Source organism: Catharus ustulatus, chromosome 2, assembly GCF_009819885.2.
Source record: "Catharus ustulatus isolate bCatUst1 chromosome 2, bCatUst1.pri.v2, whole genome shotgun sequence".
Classification (NCBI taxonomy): Eukaryota; Metazoa; Chordata; class Aves; order Passeriformes; family Turdidae; genus Catharus; species Catharus ustulatus.
This window is the reverse complement of record NC_046222.1, coordinates 27,289,297-27,305,592: the sequence shown is the minus strand read 5'-3', so window position 1 is coordinate 27,305,592 and position 16,296 is coordinate 27,289,297. Positions and strand designations below refer to the sequence as shown.

Genomic DNA, 16,296 nt, shown 5'->3' with positions numbered 1-16,296 from the left:
TATTTCTTTTTAAGAATTTTTTCTAATTTAGGGTTCCCTTTTCTTTGCCTTCTTAATGCCTACCTAATATTTGGAAACAAAATCCTTGAAGTGATAATTCCTGACATGAGTTGTCCATGTTCTAGTCTTTAGGAGCAAATCTTGGCTCTCTGACCCTCTCCTCTGCCTTTAGCACTAAAACAACAGGAAGAGTGCAGAGGAAATGTGAGTGATGTAGATGGCTGAACCAGATGCTCAGAATGCCAAATTGACATTTTAGGCTCATGCAGTTGCACAGATCTAAAGGGAAGTGTTATGTTGATGCATTGGAAGTGTGTCATCATAAAGTAGAGCTGTACTTCTCTTATTCAGACATGCTGCCTTAGGTGATCAAGACACCTAAGTTGAATGTATGCACATTTTTTCTCTGCACAAAGGTTGTGTGTTGCAGTTGCACACCTTAAAAAAAAAAATTAGGAGAAACTCCAAGTGCTGCATTGAAGAAGGGCAGGGCCATCTCTTTGACCTGGCCTGGGACTTACTGGTAGCAGCTCAAAGCTACTATTAGAGTGGTAAATGATTATTGTGTCTTCAGAGTGTTGTCCAAATGCCTTGTCTGTAACCTCTTGATTCCATGGAAAAAGCAGGACCCAAAGTCAGTACTGGTAAGTGTGTTGTATATTATCCTAAATATTACCCTTTCACCAGACTGTCAAAAGGCTGGCTGCCATTTTTCACACCTCGGAAGACCATTGTGTTGGCAAATACAGTAATTTCACCATTACAAGCCGCACCATTTTGACTAAAATTTTGCTCCCACACCGGAAATGTGGCTTACACTCAGGAGCAGCAAATATGTGAATACAGTAATTTCACGAATACAAGCCGCACCAATTTGACTAAGATTTTGCTCCTAAACCGGAAATGCGGCTAATAATCAGGAGCGGCTAATACAACCTCAGAAGTGCCTGCCAGAGTGCTGAGCCGAGCAGCTGCAAAGTCGGCATTTTGCGATTGTTACAAATCGCTACTTTGTTGCACCGCGGGTGGAGCCTGGCTCCCTGCAGGCAGCACGGGGGGCGGGGAGAGAGGCGGGAGAGCTCTCTTTCCTCCTCTGCCACAGCCCAGGGGAGAGACGGGGGGGGGCCCGGCGCCGCCATTGCCGCGGCCCGGGGAGGAGAGGGGGGACCCGGGCCGCCCCTACCGCGGCCCGGGGAGGGGGGGGGAAGCCCGCGCCGCCATTGCTGCGGCTCGGGGAGCCGACAGGAGCCCCGCGCTGCCATTGCTGCGGCCCAGGGAGGGGGGAAAAGCGCGCGCCGCCATTGCTGCGGCCCGGGGAGCCGACAGGAGCCCCACACAAGCCATTACTGTGGCCCGGGGAGCCGACGGGAGCCGCGCGCAGCCATTGCCGCGGCTCGGGGAGCCGACGGGGTGCTTTGTCCCCGCCCGCCGCCGCCGCGGCAGGAGCGGGGAAACTCCGTCCCTGCCCGCCGCCGGCGCCACGGGCGCGGGAAAGCTCCGTCCCCGCCCGCCGCCGCTGCCGTAGGAGCAGGGGAAGCTCCGTCCCTGCCTGCCACCGCAGGGCAGCGCCGACCCGGGGTGACCGAGCCCAGTGGCAGCGGCGGCCGGCCCCGAGCTGCAGCACCGGGCTGGGCCACCTGGCCCCGTCAGCGGCCCCTAGCGGGCCGAGCCTGCACAGCCTTAGCTCAGCCAGTAAAGCCCGCCCTCCCACGGTTCTGTTACTAATTGCACGCGGGTCCTCGCTGCGAACGACAAAGTGGCTTATATTCGGGTGCGGCTATCTATGGACAAAAACCAAAATATTTGCCAACACCCAGAGATGCGGCTTATAGTCAGTGCGGCTTGTATTCGTGAATTTACTGTAATTTTCTGACATTTCCAACCCCGGAAGTGAAAACCGAGGTGCCGAGTCAAGCAACCTGCCAGTAAAACCCAGCTTTACCCGATTCTTACACATTGGTTACTCTGTTGCACCGTGGGTGGAGCCAGGCTCCGTTGCAGGCAGCGCGGGGGGTGGGGAACGTGGGGGACTCCCTCCTTCAGGCAGCGCAGGCCAGGAGAGGCTGGGGAGCTCCCTCCTGCTGGCCCTGCAGCCCGGGGAGAGGCGGGGGGCTCCCTCCTGCTGGCCCCGTGGCCTGGGCGGAAGGCAGGGGGCTCCCTACTGCTGGCCCTGCGGCTCGGGGGGAGGCAGGCGGCTCCCGTCCCCTCCTGCTGCTGCCGCCATGGGTGCCAGCGGGCTCCATCCCCGCCTTCCACCACCGCCGCGGGTGCCGGCGGGCTCCGTGCCCCCCTGCCACCATGGTGCAGCGCTGGGCCGAGGTGAGTGAGCCCAGCGACAGTGGCAGCCGGCCCCGAGCGGCCCCGCCAAGCGGCAGCGCCGAGCTGGGCCACCTGGTCCCGTCAGCAGCCCCAAGCCCTCACGGCCCGAGCCGAGCCAGTAAACCCCGCCATCCCGCGATTCTGTTACTATTTGGCAACTTTGTTGCATGCGGGTCCTCGCTGCGAACGACAGAGCGGCTTATAATTGGGTGCGGCTTCTGTATGGACAAAGAACAAAATGTTTGCCAACACCCAGAGGTGTGGCTTATAGTCAGTGTGGCTTGTAATCGTGAAATTACTGTAAATTATTTCATCAAGCTCTGTCACTCCTCATGTAAGGGAGTGAGACAGACCAGAGTGTTACACAGTCCTTGCCTGAGCTTGATTTGGGCACGGATGAACAGGTGAGTTGGGAGGGCAAACAAACCCTTTATCTGGGTGATAGTTTAGCTGGGGGCAGGGGGTCACAGGGTGAACCCCGCAGGTCAGCATGTCACCCTTTGCATCTGCAAGGACACAGACATTTACTGCTAGTGAAAGGATATGTATGAAAGGCAAAGCATTGTTTTGTTTGGGGGTTGTCCCTTGAAAGAGTAAATTTCAGCCTTAAGGCTTTGAAAATGGATAGGAAAATGCCATTGTGGAAAAATGTTTTTCAGTAATTCCTGGTGTTCCTGCCATCCCTAGTAAAAGTTAGTGTAACCTGTAACAAACATGCACAATATTGAGCAAACAATGTCCTTTTTGCCAGCCAATGTTACCTAGTTGCTCTAAAGCCTTGCTTTGCAAATGCTGTTTGTTGACTCGGGAGGGCAGCCTGTAGTTCCTCAGAAACAGCTGTGATGGGTGTAGGTGATCTAACAGATTCTCCTTGTGAGCAGGGTAACACTGAACAAATCTTTACCAAACTGGCATTTCATAGGAATGGGGCAGAAATATGGATGGGGACCTGGATGCTAGAAATCAGGGACCTTGCATTTCTCTTAACAATAACCCTCTGCTTCAAACATGCTGCGTATTTCTTGAAAGCTGGGGTAAATCTGTCCTTTTGGGGACATCCTTTGCATCGGGTTAATGGGTCACTGCAAGTCTTGTACATTGTTGGCAGAGGATGCCTCTGGGCTACTCAAGACAGGGCTTTGTTTCCCTGTGTGTTGTCCTGCTCTCCCTCAGAGGACCCTGAACTCAACCCCTGCTCATAAAACCTCCCCACAGGCATAGGGGACCTGGTGAAAGCACTGTCTGAACCCAGCACTTCGTTTCTGTTGTGAGTAGCACTGCTGAAATGGCCTTGCTTGGAAGACTTTAAAATGTCCCTTGCATTTATATAACCAAATACCCTTTATAATCTAAATCAGACCTGAGTGGTTTGCAGCAGTGGTTTTTATCTTCAAACAAACACTGCAGTGTGTTTTCCAAAGTTGAGTTCCCTACTTACTCCTTCAGGTATTTGGAGTTAAATTGCATCTTTTTGTTTGTTTTTCTTTCTTTAAAGCAGTCCTGAGACTTCTACTGAGAGATATAATCATAAAAGGCCTTGCAGAAAACCCCATGCAACCAGGCTTGTCAAAACACATTTTGAAATGGTCCAGAAATGTCTGAAACTTTGTTGGTCTTTCACAACTTGCAAGCCCATCTGGCTGCCTTGCACTTTGAAAACCTGTTCAGAGATGACCCTTTGCCAAGGTTTGTAGGGAAAGCCCACACTGTGGTGCCTGGCCACAGCTTGTTCCTAGTCTCATGCACAGCCCTCAAAGAATCCTGCCTAGAAACACTTTGTAGTGCTTCTAGGAAAACAGATTTTGATTGGTGTGTATGTGGAGGGGAGAAGTATAGCCTTGGGAGGCAAAAACTGCCCTTCACTGAATGCTAACAGCTGGCATATGCCAGGCATATCATGGCAGTAAGTATTTTCATTCCTGTGCTGAGGTCCCTACAGCTGTGGGCCATGGGGAAGAAAACCACTGTGCAAGCATGTCCAGGAGCATCTTGTTTGCTTCCACACCTCTTGATAGAGGGCTGTGGGCATGTTACATTTAAACTCTGCATGAGTAAGTTATCTGCTTTGGTTAATTGCGATAAATATGGTCTGCATTAATAGTGGCTGGCAAAGCCCTGATGGGATGTATTCTTGCTCCTGTGATATCCACTTCAAGCAGGGCATTGTGGCTAGTGAATTCCCCACAGGGAAGAGAGCAAAGGCAGGGTGTGTCCCAGGGCCATCCTAGTCCTACAGCAAGGAGGAGCCTGAGCTTGTGCTTGTTTACTTGCACATAAATGCCGTTTGCACAGGAGGGAATTAGCAGGGCTTGTCTTCCAACAACAGCCTGGAAAAGGGCATGTGCAAGGGGAGGGGGTGTTACTGTAATTGCTGCTGATGCTGTAGGTGGCTGGCCCAAAAAGTTCTCCAGCTCTTAGAGCTAGCCTGGCTGCTGGTGAGGATGTCAAAAAGGCTATCCCTGCGTGGTCCAAGGGAGGCTAATGTGAGGTGCCTCTTTAGGACTGGGAAATGGCAGATGTCATCACCGTTTTACCAGCTGAATTTTTTGCATCCAAAGGGTCATTTCTCTTGGAGAAATGTTCACTGTCAGTTACCTAGGTTTTTTGGGGATTCATGTTATGAAATAACATTGACCCCAGGGTAATTCGTCAAACCCAACACCAGCTTCTGAACCAAGGCTGTCCTGACAAAGAACACCTTCCAACATCATTTGTGGTCTCCTGGCAAAATGAGAACACCAGGGGTGATCTGTGGCATCCATCATGGGCTCTGAAGGTGGCTTCTGTACCAGGTGAGTAAGAAGAAAACTTCCTCTTTAATGGCATTTTATGAATGCCACTCCCTCTTCAGACAGCTTTTCAACAAACATGTCTTCTAGACCATTCCACACATCACAAGTATCTAGTGAGAGCGTCTCACATGAAGCTTTTTAAACCATCATGGTCTTGTCCCCAAATTTCTGTAGCCAAAGGCAAAGCCTGATGATAATTTAACATGACAAAATGAGGCCCTGGTGTAACATAACTAAATAGCAACAGTGGTATGACAAAGGGTCTTTGGATAGAGCAGAACATATTTCACCACGTGTAAAGGTAACAGATGTTGCTTCTTCCATGAATACAGATGTAGGAATATGGAAATATGCCCCACAAATTATTCTTTAACATTCATGAATGCACCAACAAATGAATCCTCTGGTGATACCTGGCATGGATGAGGAGGTTTATGGTTATCATAACCCAGTAAATCTTTAAGGTGATGGCTGGTTCATCACCAGCAGAAAAGCTTTTCATCCTTCCGCAAGCTCTGCAGACAACTTTGTTGGTTATAGTCTTGATCCAGGAAACCACAGCAGTTGTGCATGGGTCTGCAGTAACTTTGCTCATTTGGTACATTCATTCCTCAAGTCCAGAGTAATAGCCTGGCAACAGAATGGCTGGAATGACATTTGGAAAGGTTGTTCCAGTCATCTTTTGCTGCTGTTCCGGGTGCTAGCATAATGTATTTTTCCCAAGCCTGCTTCCCAGAAACCTGGTACATCCTTGGATTTAACTAACCATTGCAGAAGCTGAGTTGCTGTTTCATGAGAAGACATCAATGCTGGCACTGCCGGCTACAGATAAAAACATCTTCCCTTGCCTGTGTTTTCTCCTTGTCATAATGTGCCTGAACATCCCAGATCTGAGAGCTTTCCATGTGACTCTTGAGGTGTATATGGCAGCCCAGCCATTTCCTCCCCTCTTCTCTCCTTTCTTTCTACAGTAACAACCTTTTCATACTTGTAAGTCCTGTTGCTTTTGTCATGAACTTTTCTTCAGAATTCTCCAGGACAAATAAAGCTGAAAAAATGTATTGTCTTCATAATCTTGTATTCAACAACAAATGTCTTCTTCATGAAAATCTCATTGGCAAACATCTAGTCAAACTTTTTCAAAGACATCAATTTTATCAATTTCTTTTTAAGAAACGAAAGGTGTGTTTCTTTTATTCTTAAAGCAGCTCATGATGAATGGGCTTTTAGAACCCTCAGAGAGACTGAGGAGTTCACAACTGCAGGGCTGGTGTGTATCATCCTATGACGCTTGTGATTATAATCCCTTTAAAGGACAGTAGGCAAAAACACTTATGAGCTGAACAGTATTTTCCCATTTCAGATTCTAAATGCTGGGGTAAAACAATTTGCAGTTGCTGCTTTGAATTTCTTAGTGGCAACAAAACAGTGAACTTACTGAACAAAGTGCTTCTCAGCTTAGTTAAAAATTCTGTACTAAAGGTCTGTGATTTTTTTAGGCATGTGTCCTTGACTCAAAATAGCTTTAAAGGCCATGGAAAATCTATCATGTGACTTGTAAAATGTGGACATATTTAGATCAGCATCTACTAAGAGTAAGGTGCACTTTAGTGGTTGTTAAATTGGGTGTTAGAACATTCACGGAAAGCTGTATTGGAAACAATAGCTCTGCTTCTAAAATTTATTTGTGCTAGCTTTTACAGAGAATAAGAAACAACCATTTCCTTGCATGTAAGGGTTGTATTTGCCTTGTTTCTCAGTTGTAACTCCTCCTGTTCCTGCTCTACTTTCCTTGTTCACTTCAGCTGATGAGCTCCTGGCTTTTAACTTCGTATTTACTAAGTTATTCTTGACATTATGGATGCCCAAACATAGATGGCGGTAACTTCCATTTCACAGCTCTGTTTCTCATAACCCCTTCTGCCTTTGTCTCTGAAGTCAGCAGTGCTGTCCTTGTGAAAGCCAAAACTTTGCACTGGTTTAGCAGACTGATTCAGTTTTTCAGCATTACTGGCTTATCTTTACTCCCATTTGCCTCCACACAGCACCCCCTTCCTGTTGTCTTCTTCCTTCTTCACAAGGATTTTTCCATGGCCCCATGGTAACTTTTCCCTTCCATTCTTCACACAGTAGCCCCTTCTCTGGCAGCCAGCATAGACATCCACAATGCCAAGGATCCCACCCTCATGGATGTGCTTTTCTACAAGGCTTGTTGGTGCAAGTTGCTGGTGGCCTTTCCTTTGGTCCTCACATCTTAGTGCCTCCTCGTCTTCCTCCTAGTGAGCCCAGAAACATCTTCCCCCAGCACTCCATAGATGTCCCTTTGGTAAAGATACAGACAGCTGATCTCTGCTCCAGGATGGCCCATTCAGGATGGATAGTAACCTTCTTATTTAACATGTTCCCACCACCATCAGGAACTAATTTCAAGTGATGAACATCTCCTGCCAATACCCTCTCTTCCACATGGTTCTCAGCCTCAGCCTGAAGTCTTTGTTTCTAAGGACTGCCATGAGGATCTGAAAACAGGGATGCGCAGTCCTTACCTGGCAGCAGTGTGCTTAGCATCCAGGGAGACAAGGCCCAGACCCCTGCTCTGACAAGAGAACACTTTAAAAGAAAGGCAGTGGCCCATCTTTCCAGCTCTTAGATGGAAAAATACTTCAGATGTGGCAGCTAGAGCCAGAAACAAAAAATACTTCTGTTGTGCACTGCATGTGCATTAGATCTGTATTAATGGGGATTTGGGTTTGGTTATACTTCTATGGTTATGAAGAAAAACATCTTCACTGTGTCAAGTAGAAGAAAGAATAACTGAGATGAGATTATTATATGACTTCATGAGTAGTCATGGACTGCTACAATTGAAGGAAACTATCATTTACCACTTGTTATTTAGATGGGCACAGCTGAAACTCAGCTCCACTGCAAACTTTATTGTTTCCCTGTCAAATCCTAAGAGGCTGAGATACCTCCCAGGAGACCACTAATCACTGCTGGCACTGGGTGTTGGTGGCAGCATGAAGTGAACCTTAAAAGCTTTGGTGGTTCCAATTAGCATCAAAAAGGCCGAATGCTTCCTCTGGATTCCAGGTCATGTTAAACGTTTAATAAAAAACCTGCATTAAGACTCAGTATTAAAGGAAAGAGTGGGCAAGCTTACAGACTGCATCTGGCATGACCAGTCCCTTACATAAAATTAGCTGAACTCCTGGTCTCCTGTGTCAGCATGCACTAGATCTTGGGCAGAGCCTGGATGGTTCTTCAGGAGATTGGACCTCTGCAGGCTTTTTTGAAGTATGGAACCAAGCATGACCTTTCACTGAAGCACCATCTAACCTTAAAGGGCATTTATTTTTCCCTCACCAAAAACAGGGATCAATGAAAACCAAGTCTCCAATGGAAAATACAAGTAGAAACAAAATAAGAAGAAAACTGTGTGTTTTTTCTGGTCCCACCCACCCCCATCTCCCCACCTTCCAGTACTGTTTTTTATATTATGGTAAATCAAACATGTCAACCTGTGGACAGCTTAGTCAAGGGTGCCCTGTCCTCCCACTGGCAGAACCTGTGCTTTGCCATTAAGTATAATTCTGCCCAATCCCATCACTGTGAGTGGGATTTCTGATGCTTAATAAAAGCTGTGCATGTGCTCCTACCCCATGTGGCAGAAGGAATAATCCACCTTTGTTGAATAATCCTTTGTGCTGGTTTTGGTTGAGGTAGATTTAAGTTTCTTCACAGTGACTGGTATGGGGCTGTATTTTGAATTTGTGCTGTCCACAGTGTTGATAATATGGTTCTTGTTATTGCTGAGCAGATCTTACAGAGAGCCAAGGCCTTTTCTGCTTTTCATGCTGCCAGGCTGGGGAGGTGGCTGGGGCATCCTTGGGGGTTGGAGGACATACAGCCAGGACAAGTGATCCTAACTGACCAAAGGGATATTCAACACCCTATAACATCATGCTCAGTATGTAAAGCGGAGGAAAGAAAGAGGAATGGGGGGACATTTGGAGCAATGGTCCTAGCTATTTGGACAGGATCTCATCAAATATGAGGCCATTTGTCTCTGAGTCCCAAGACCAAATTTGTATGAACATCCTGGTTTGTCAGAGCCAGAGAGCTGCTTAGTGCCCTCCTCCACCAGAAAGCTTGGTCACAGCCTCACTTGATTCCCACGCACTCTGGATATACACTGCAGCATAGGATCATCCTGCTGCTTTCTCAGAAGCTGTACCCTGGCTCCCTTTTCCTTGCCACAGTACCTAATTCATAACCTCATGTTTCCCCCTTGACGCTATCCCCCAAAAAAACAATAATTAGAAAGCATGTGGAAAAACAGCTTACAAAAGGTTGTCAGCCTTTCTCCCACATCCAACAGACTGACTGAGGGTTTTCTCCATACAGCTGGTCCCCATCCAGCATTGCCACTGGCAGGATGCAAAAAGTCTTCACACAGACAGTTTCTAACACCCCACAGATTGGCCTCATGGATAGAGCAGAAATGATTAGGGAGAGTTGAAGCAAACCAACCTTTTTTCCAGTAGTGAGCACCGGCTCCACTTTTACAGGGAGCTGCCAAATGGCAGCTTGAAGGAGGTCATGTCTCAAGCTCATGTCCTCTGTGACTTTCTGACCTGGCCCCCTGTCAGGTGATTCTGTGATTAGCCTTACTTTGCATAAGAGACAGGCAGGATGAGCAGGGTGTTGTTAACAAACCAGTTTTCATGGGTGGGAGCGAGCTGCAGTTCTAAGCATGGTGGAAACCACTCTGGAGCTGATCTTCCTGCCCTAGACAAGTTCAAAACACTATAGCTTCTGCTACAAGGGGATGTGGGTCACATGTCACTTTTCTTCACATGATGCTTTTCTTCCGCCATATTCTTGATCCCTCTGGTTTTCCCTACTCTCTCCTATTTTTTTTCCACCTGGGTCACTCCTAAGATCTTGGCATGTCCGTCTAGAAGTAGTGGGGTCCATATCAACCATACAAAGATCATCTTTCAGAGAGATTGTTTCAAATCTGAGAAGATACAGACCCTTGTATACAAAGGAAGGTTTTTTAACTTGCTCTGGATGAAGAGGCCCTTAACTGGGCTCAAAATTTTCTGTGGTACGAGTGAGTTAAAGTAGTTCACAGAGCCATGGAAAATGGACATTAAAGGGAATGTAACCTGGTTCATGCTCATGTCCTCAGCTGCACCTAACTACTCCTGGCAGAGATTTCATCATCTGAATAGCCAGCCTTCCAGGATGTATTGGGAGGAACAGAGTGAGCAATGGGAACCTCACTGCAGGCAGTTCTTTGTGTAAGAATAATCCACATATGTTCCCAGTTGCCTTATCAAGATAAGTGGTTATAATGGGGAATTTCTGTCAAGGGGAATGAAGAAGAGTTGAGAAGAGATTGTTTGGAAAGTCAAAAGATTGAAAAACATAAGATTTTTTGTCAGAAAGCCAACAGGATGGTGTGGGAACAGCAAAGGATTGTTCAGGCCTTCAGGATATCTCAGGAAAGTAGAAAAAATCCAAGGTCCTGCTCCTCAGAGCTGGAGAAGAGAATAGAAATTCCTGATGGTTGAAGAAGTGGCTGGTGTTTGCTAAGAGGCTTCACCTATGGGGCACTTAGCCCTGCTTCTTGTAAATGGGTCCTCTGGATGGCTGCCTATCAAAAGTCCAGTGCCCAACCTCATAGCCTGGAAATGGGCTGGGAAAGGCAGGATGGCTTTAATGAACCTTCAAATGGGTAAAACCTAATTTACACCCATGGACCAGGTAGGTATGCCAGAAGAAAACAATCAGTTGTTTAAACTCCCTAACAGAAAACTTTGTAAGAGGAAAATGTGAAGAAGCTTCCTGTTTAGGAATGAATCGGACAAAACCGGTATTGCCTGAGTGTGGCAACATGCTTTTTTTAGGGGGAACGCTACAATTGCTGGCTGCCACATGCTGAGAAAGGAGAGTGCATGAAAGAGAGAAGGGTGGTGCTTCATATTAATGGCAACATTACCCATTCCACAGACCAGACTCAGACCAGACTACGCAGATCAGGAAAGCCCATGAGGGAGCACTGTGTGTGCCTGACTGCCTCATCAAACAAGGCCAGCACAAATCTCTCTCTACAGGCTCTTTTGCAACGTGTGAAAAGAAACCTGTATTTGCATAAATAATTTAATTCTGGGACACATCTGTAGAGATTGCCTACAGGCCACAGTCATGTCTCATGAGAGTTTCTAAGTATGCTGGAGGATAATTTCCCAGCAGAGGATGTGTCCACCCCTGATAACTCTTTTAGATTCATCATGATGGGTAGAGACAGTGGAGCTGAGCAGTTGCAGTGGACTTGAGCAAAGTCAGGACAATCATGGGTAGTCATATATGAATTTGGCTCTTCCATGACACTAATTTTCCCCAAGATGAACCAAAAACTGAATGCAGTTATTCTTAAAGAAGACTTGGGACAAATCTGGTGAAATTTGACTGCAGTGTGAGTTGCTTAAGAGTTTAGCAGATGACCAAAAGCTGCAGTTAAAGTAGAGGGTATTTTCGATAGTTCTGTGTGACACTCTGGTTGGGTGTGAACCCTTGAGGATGGACAAAGCATAAGTGTTAAATGGGCTTTTTAGCCCGTAAGTGCTAAATGGGCTGAGACATACCCCAGAAGTGTTATTGCTAATGACTAGCAAGCAGGAGCGGTCCCTGCTCCCTGCTGCGTTAGGTGCCCAAGGCCCTCCCCCGCCCCCCCCCCTCCCGCCGCCCCGAGAGAGAGACACAGACACGCCGTGATTCTTTCGACCAAAAAGTCCTTTTTTGTTTTAAACAGCTCTTTTTATAACCTCCTAAATGTTTCTCAGCAAGCACTTTTGATTGGTCTAAAGTTCGGCTCTCCAGCCCCTTTTGACCAATTTTGGCTTCTGCAGCCAGGCAGAGATCCATTGGACCAACCCACTGTCTTTTCTAGATCTTTCCCCGGTGGGTTGTGTCCCACCATAGTGCCTTTTCCATATATGGCCCAGTACAAGCCAGCTTGTAATGCCACAGGTCTCAGTCCACAAAAATCAGCTCCAAGCCCTCTTTTTTCAACAGTAAACTTGAAACAAGTATCCAGACATTGTGTGTGTCTTGGAGCAAATAACATGGGCCAGACCTCCAAAATGAAGTGCTGTGTCCCAGGTCATCACGACTCCCACAAGGGATCCAGCAGCTGTAACATGTAAGTAGCTCCATGCAGGATGAGCAAGGTGCTAAGGATGAAGAGCCTGAGCAGCAGTGAAGAGGCATGAGTGAGTGGTTTATCCTTATCCAGCAGTGTTGTGGAGGATACTGAACCCCTCCAGGGAACTCTGCAATCCAAATCTTCTTTAAAAAGAGCAAGGACTGAGAAAAGACATGGAAGATAGATGGAGAAAATTGCATCCTGCCTCCCCTGGTAGTTTCAAATGAGTTCAGCTTTTGCTTTCCCTTCCTAGAACCCAAACTCAGGCTGAACCATGCTGCTGCTGCACTCGCTATTCTCTGGCACGAGGTGATGTGTTCCCAACACGGGGTTACTGACTGCGCTTTAAGCACAGCAGGACCCTTTGGCACAATAGGGCCCTCATCCCTGCAGAGTTTGTAACACAACTCACCTTAACTACGGGTTTTCTGCCCTCACTTTTGCCTATGCAGACCTCCATTCCTTCCTGCTTGGCAGCACAAATCCTTCTTTGGTGCATATCTGTAGTGCAATAGGCACTTTCCTGCCTCCAGACAAAACACCCAGGCATTTTTCCCGGACTCCCCAACATCCTGCCTGCAACTTCACGTTGACACCCAAAAGGATGTCCCAGCTCTTGTAGGGCTGCAGAGCTCACTGGCATGAGGCTATGGTCCCACTTCTGCTGGGTGAGGAATGAGACTCAATGCATATCTACCTGTCTGTAACAGATCTTCAATTTTTTTTTTTTTTTTTTTTTTTTAAAGAGCAAAACCCAGGAGCAAAACTGAAGCACACACAAAGGGGCAATTTCTCATCGCAGTTTACAAAATGCTAAGTAATAAGCATGAATCAATCAGTAGGGCAACAGCAGTGCTCTCTGCTAGCTTTGGGACGATCCAGAAAAAAGGCACTTCACCCCTGTTCTTGTGTGAACAGTCAGGGTCTTGCTCCTCTCTCCTCACTTCCTGTTGAGAGATGTTTCTACTTATGGTCCTGGTTTTATGGAAGTGGAGAGCAGATTGTTAGGTTCAGTCTAACAGATTTCATTTAAAATAAATCAGATTTACAGAGATATTGAAACATGAGGACCTTCATTATAGCCACTGTGAGCTGCATATAATCTGCACCTCTGCAAATTGAAGGGCTGCTTTCAATGCCAAAACTCAGAATTAATCCATGGTCTTCATCTTTTAAATCACTGGACCTTGGTCTCCCAAGGCATTCCAAGGGGCTTTTTCATTTTACTTTGTATGTGGCAGTAACAAGGCTCCAACCTCCTTCACCTGCTCTGGATGGGACCCTTGGCCCCACTGAGCCTTCACTGCCCATCACTGGCCAGGCTAGGAAACACTTCCTGGAGGGTGGTGTTAGACTCCCTGGGCAAGGTACGTGCCTCTGTTTCACTTCAGAGGAGGATGGGAAAAGGGAGAGGTCCTACGGCATCTTCTCCTCTGTGACATCAGTCAAATCTAGTAAAGGGAAGTGGGAGCTGCTGCCAGAACCAAAGGTGGCAAACTGGATGCTTTTACCAGACTTGGGAAGTAACAAGTCACTGCTTGTTGCCAGTGGTGCTATGAGGCACAGCATGACCAAACCCCTCTGCTCCCATTCAGACCACAGCTGCTCCTGGTCCATGGCTCTGCAGGTCTGGAAATGGGCAGGAGTGAAAAATTAGCACTGTTCATGCCAAGGCCTAGCAGAGTTGAGTAAATGAGGTAAACAGAATGGTGTAAAGAGAGAAAACCTGCACGGCCTTACACCTGCCTGCAAAGATCCCTTTCTAGCAGCACCTGGCACTTCGCTGCAGGCTGCAAGAGAAACACGGTGCTAGAGCAGAGCTTTTGGCTTTCAGAGCTGGGGAAAACTTCCAGTAAAACGAAGTGGATATCTTGAGGGAGACAGCACTAAGCTGATGCGAGCGAGCTGCAGGACCGTGGGAGGCAAGACAGGGAAACGGCCAGCACAGGGATGCGGAGAGTGACAGTGGGTCTGTCCACAAGACACCGAGTGCTGCTCACACAAACATACCTATTGCAGTAGTCACGCTGGCTACCACTACCTGCGGCGCAGCACAAGCAGATCACGGAGCACGAGATTAGCCATCCTCGCGTTTACTCACCTTCTCGGGCCGGTTTTGACACAGACGTGGGGGCTTTGTGCTGCCTCAGCTGCTCAGGAGCACCCGAGCGAGGCGGCCCGTTCTCAGCCGGCGCATCCCGCCGGCAGCAGTGGGATAGAGGCCGGAGATAAGCTCGGGTTGCGGCGGCGGGGCCAGGTCAGCCGGGGGGCTGTGCCGGGAGGTCCCGCTCTACCGACTCCGGGGGTGTTCTGGGGCGGGTTCGATGCTGCCCTTGTCTGGAGGAGGTGCCAGTGTGAAACGGGGTCCAGCTCTGCCCCCGGACTTCTCCTCCCCTGCCGGAAAGCTTTGTCCCGGATGAAACGGGAGCGGGACCGGCGCCGCCGCCCCGGCGGGAGGAGCGCGGCCAGTCGGGCCCCTCCCGCCGCCCGCCTCCGCCGGGCGGGCGGGGCCGGGCGCGGGCGCTGAGGGGCGGCCGGCGGTGCCGAGCTTCGCCTCTCACGGTGGCTGCGGAGCTGTTCCCTCTCCGGCTGCGCCGCTCTTGCCAAGCTCCCGCAGGTTGATACCCTGGGTACGGGTGTCGTCCCCGCAGGTGGGTCGGGGGCTCCGCCGAGCGCGGTGTGGGGAGAGAGGGGCCGGCAGCCGTGGTTGGGGCTGCGAGTGGGATGGCTGAGACGAGGGGCGTTCAGTTTACTCCCCGAGTTGCTTTCCTGCCCTGGCGATGTTCACTTTGGTGGTTTTGCTCCCCTGCCCCTTTACCTACAGCCTGCGGGGTGCAGCTGGCCGGACCCCATTGCTGCGAGGCCGCGGGATGGGAGGGCAACCCCCGAACGTTCCCGCCTTGCAGCACGGAGCCGTGCTCTGGGCGCGCTTTTGGGGGATGCAGAGCTCCTCGTTCGCCCTTGGCTGGCTTGGCTGAACCCGGAGTGCACCCCGAGCTCGAAGCGGGGCGGGCTTGGGCCAGTGTTTTGTAGTTCTCCAGAAAACACCGTCCCGAAGGTTCCAAGCAGCCCTCAGGAGGCGCCTATGGGAGCGGGAGTCTGCTGGCACCTGGTAGTGGGAAAGGGCTGCCTTGCAGGATGCAAAGATGAGAAGCTGCAGCGCTAGGTCAGTTTGTGCTAACCAAACTGCTGTTACCTGGGCGAGCCGTGTGCCTTTCGGAGTTCAAAACGGGGAGAAGAAAAGTTGCAAGCAACTCCACAGTGCAGCACCCCGTTGGGTGGAGAGGGAGAGAGAGTGCCCTGTGTGCCCTGGATTCACAGTGCTGCTAAGGGGTGAGACACCCCCCCCAGGAAACACCCCAGGACCTAGCTTGTTTGCTTCTCCTTGCTGGCCAGAGTTAAGCATGATACAACTCCCAGGGACTTGGTCACCTCTCAGGGAGGGGTGGCTCATGGACCCAGAGCTGGATTTTCCACTGCCCCACAGGTGCTCTGCATCCTCAGGGGGCAGGGAGGAGGCTAAGGGAACCAGATCCCGGGTAACTGGAGCTGCCAGTGTTGAGTTGCAGCTGGCATTTCTAATGCAGCCTTGGCACAGCTGCCACATCCCCTCACCCACCTGGTGCCGGGGCACTGCATGCTCCACTCTTGCTCCGGACCCTGTGCTGACACAGTTTAAAAGTAGCATTTTCCACGTGGGTTTGTTGTGCCTCCAGTTCCAGAGCTGCCCCTCTCCCCCCCTGAGCAAGCCTCACCAGTGTCTGCAGGGAGCCAGGCTGGCTGACCTCGTGGAAACCTTGATGTGGCCCTGCCCCTTGGCTGGGGGCTTGCTTTGCCCAGCAAAGAGACTAGAAGCCTGAGCAGGGCAGCACTGGGTGCAGTTTGGCAGCCTGTGGTACCCGGGAGGGGAGCCAAAGGAGCCGTGGACATCTCTGGCTTCCAGAGCCTTAAGTCAAATCTGTCTCCTAG

General features: G+C 49.5%; 1 protein-coding gene across 5 annotated transcripts in view; it reads left to right on the top strand.

Annotated features, from left to right (window-relative positions):
- Positions 1–16,296, top strand: part of GPR156 (G protein-coupled receptor 156) — a 58,227-nt gene that overhangs the window by 4,518 nt on the left and 37,413 nt on the right. For 4 of the 5 annotated variants that reach the window (XM_033051439.1, XM_033051437.1, XM_033051440.1 and 1 more), the window contains exon 1: positions 14,847–14,978. The exons of the other annotated variant lie outside the window; for it this stretch is intronic. The gene's annotated coding sequence lies outside the window, so the exon portion shown is untranslated. Of the gene's footprint in view, positions 1–14,846; positions 14,979–16,296 lie in introns of those variants that run through there. 5 annotated transcript variants of the gene reach the window in all.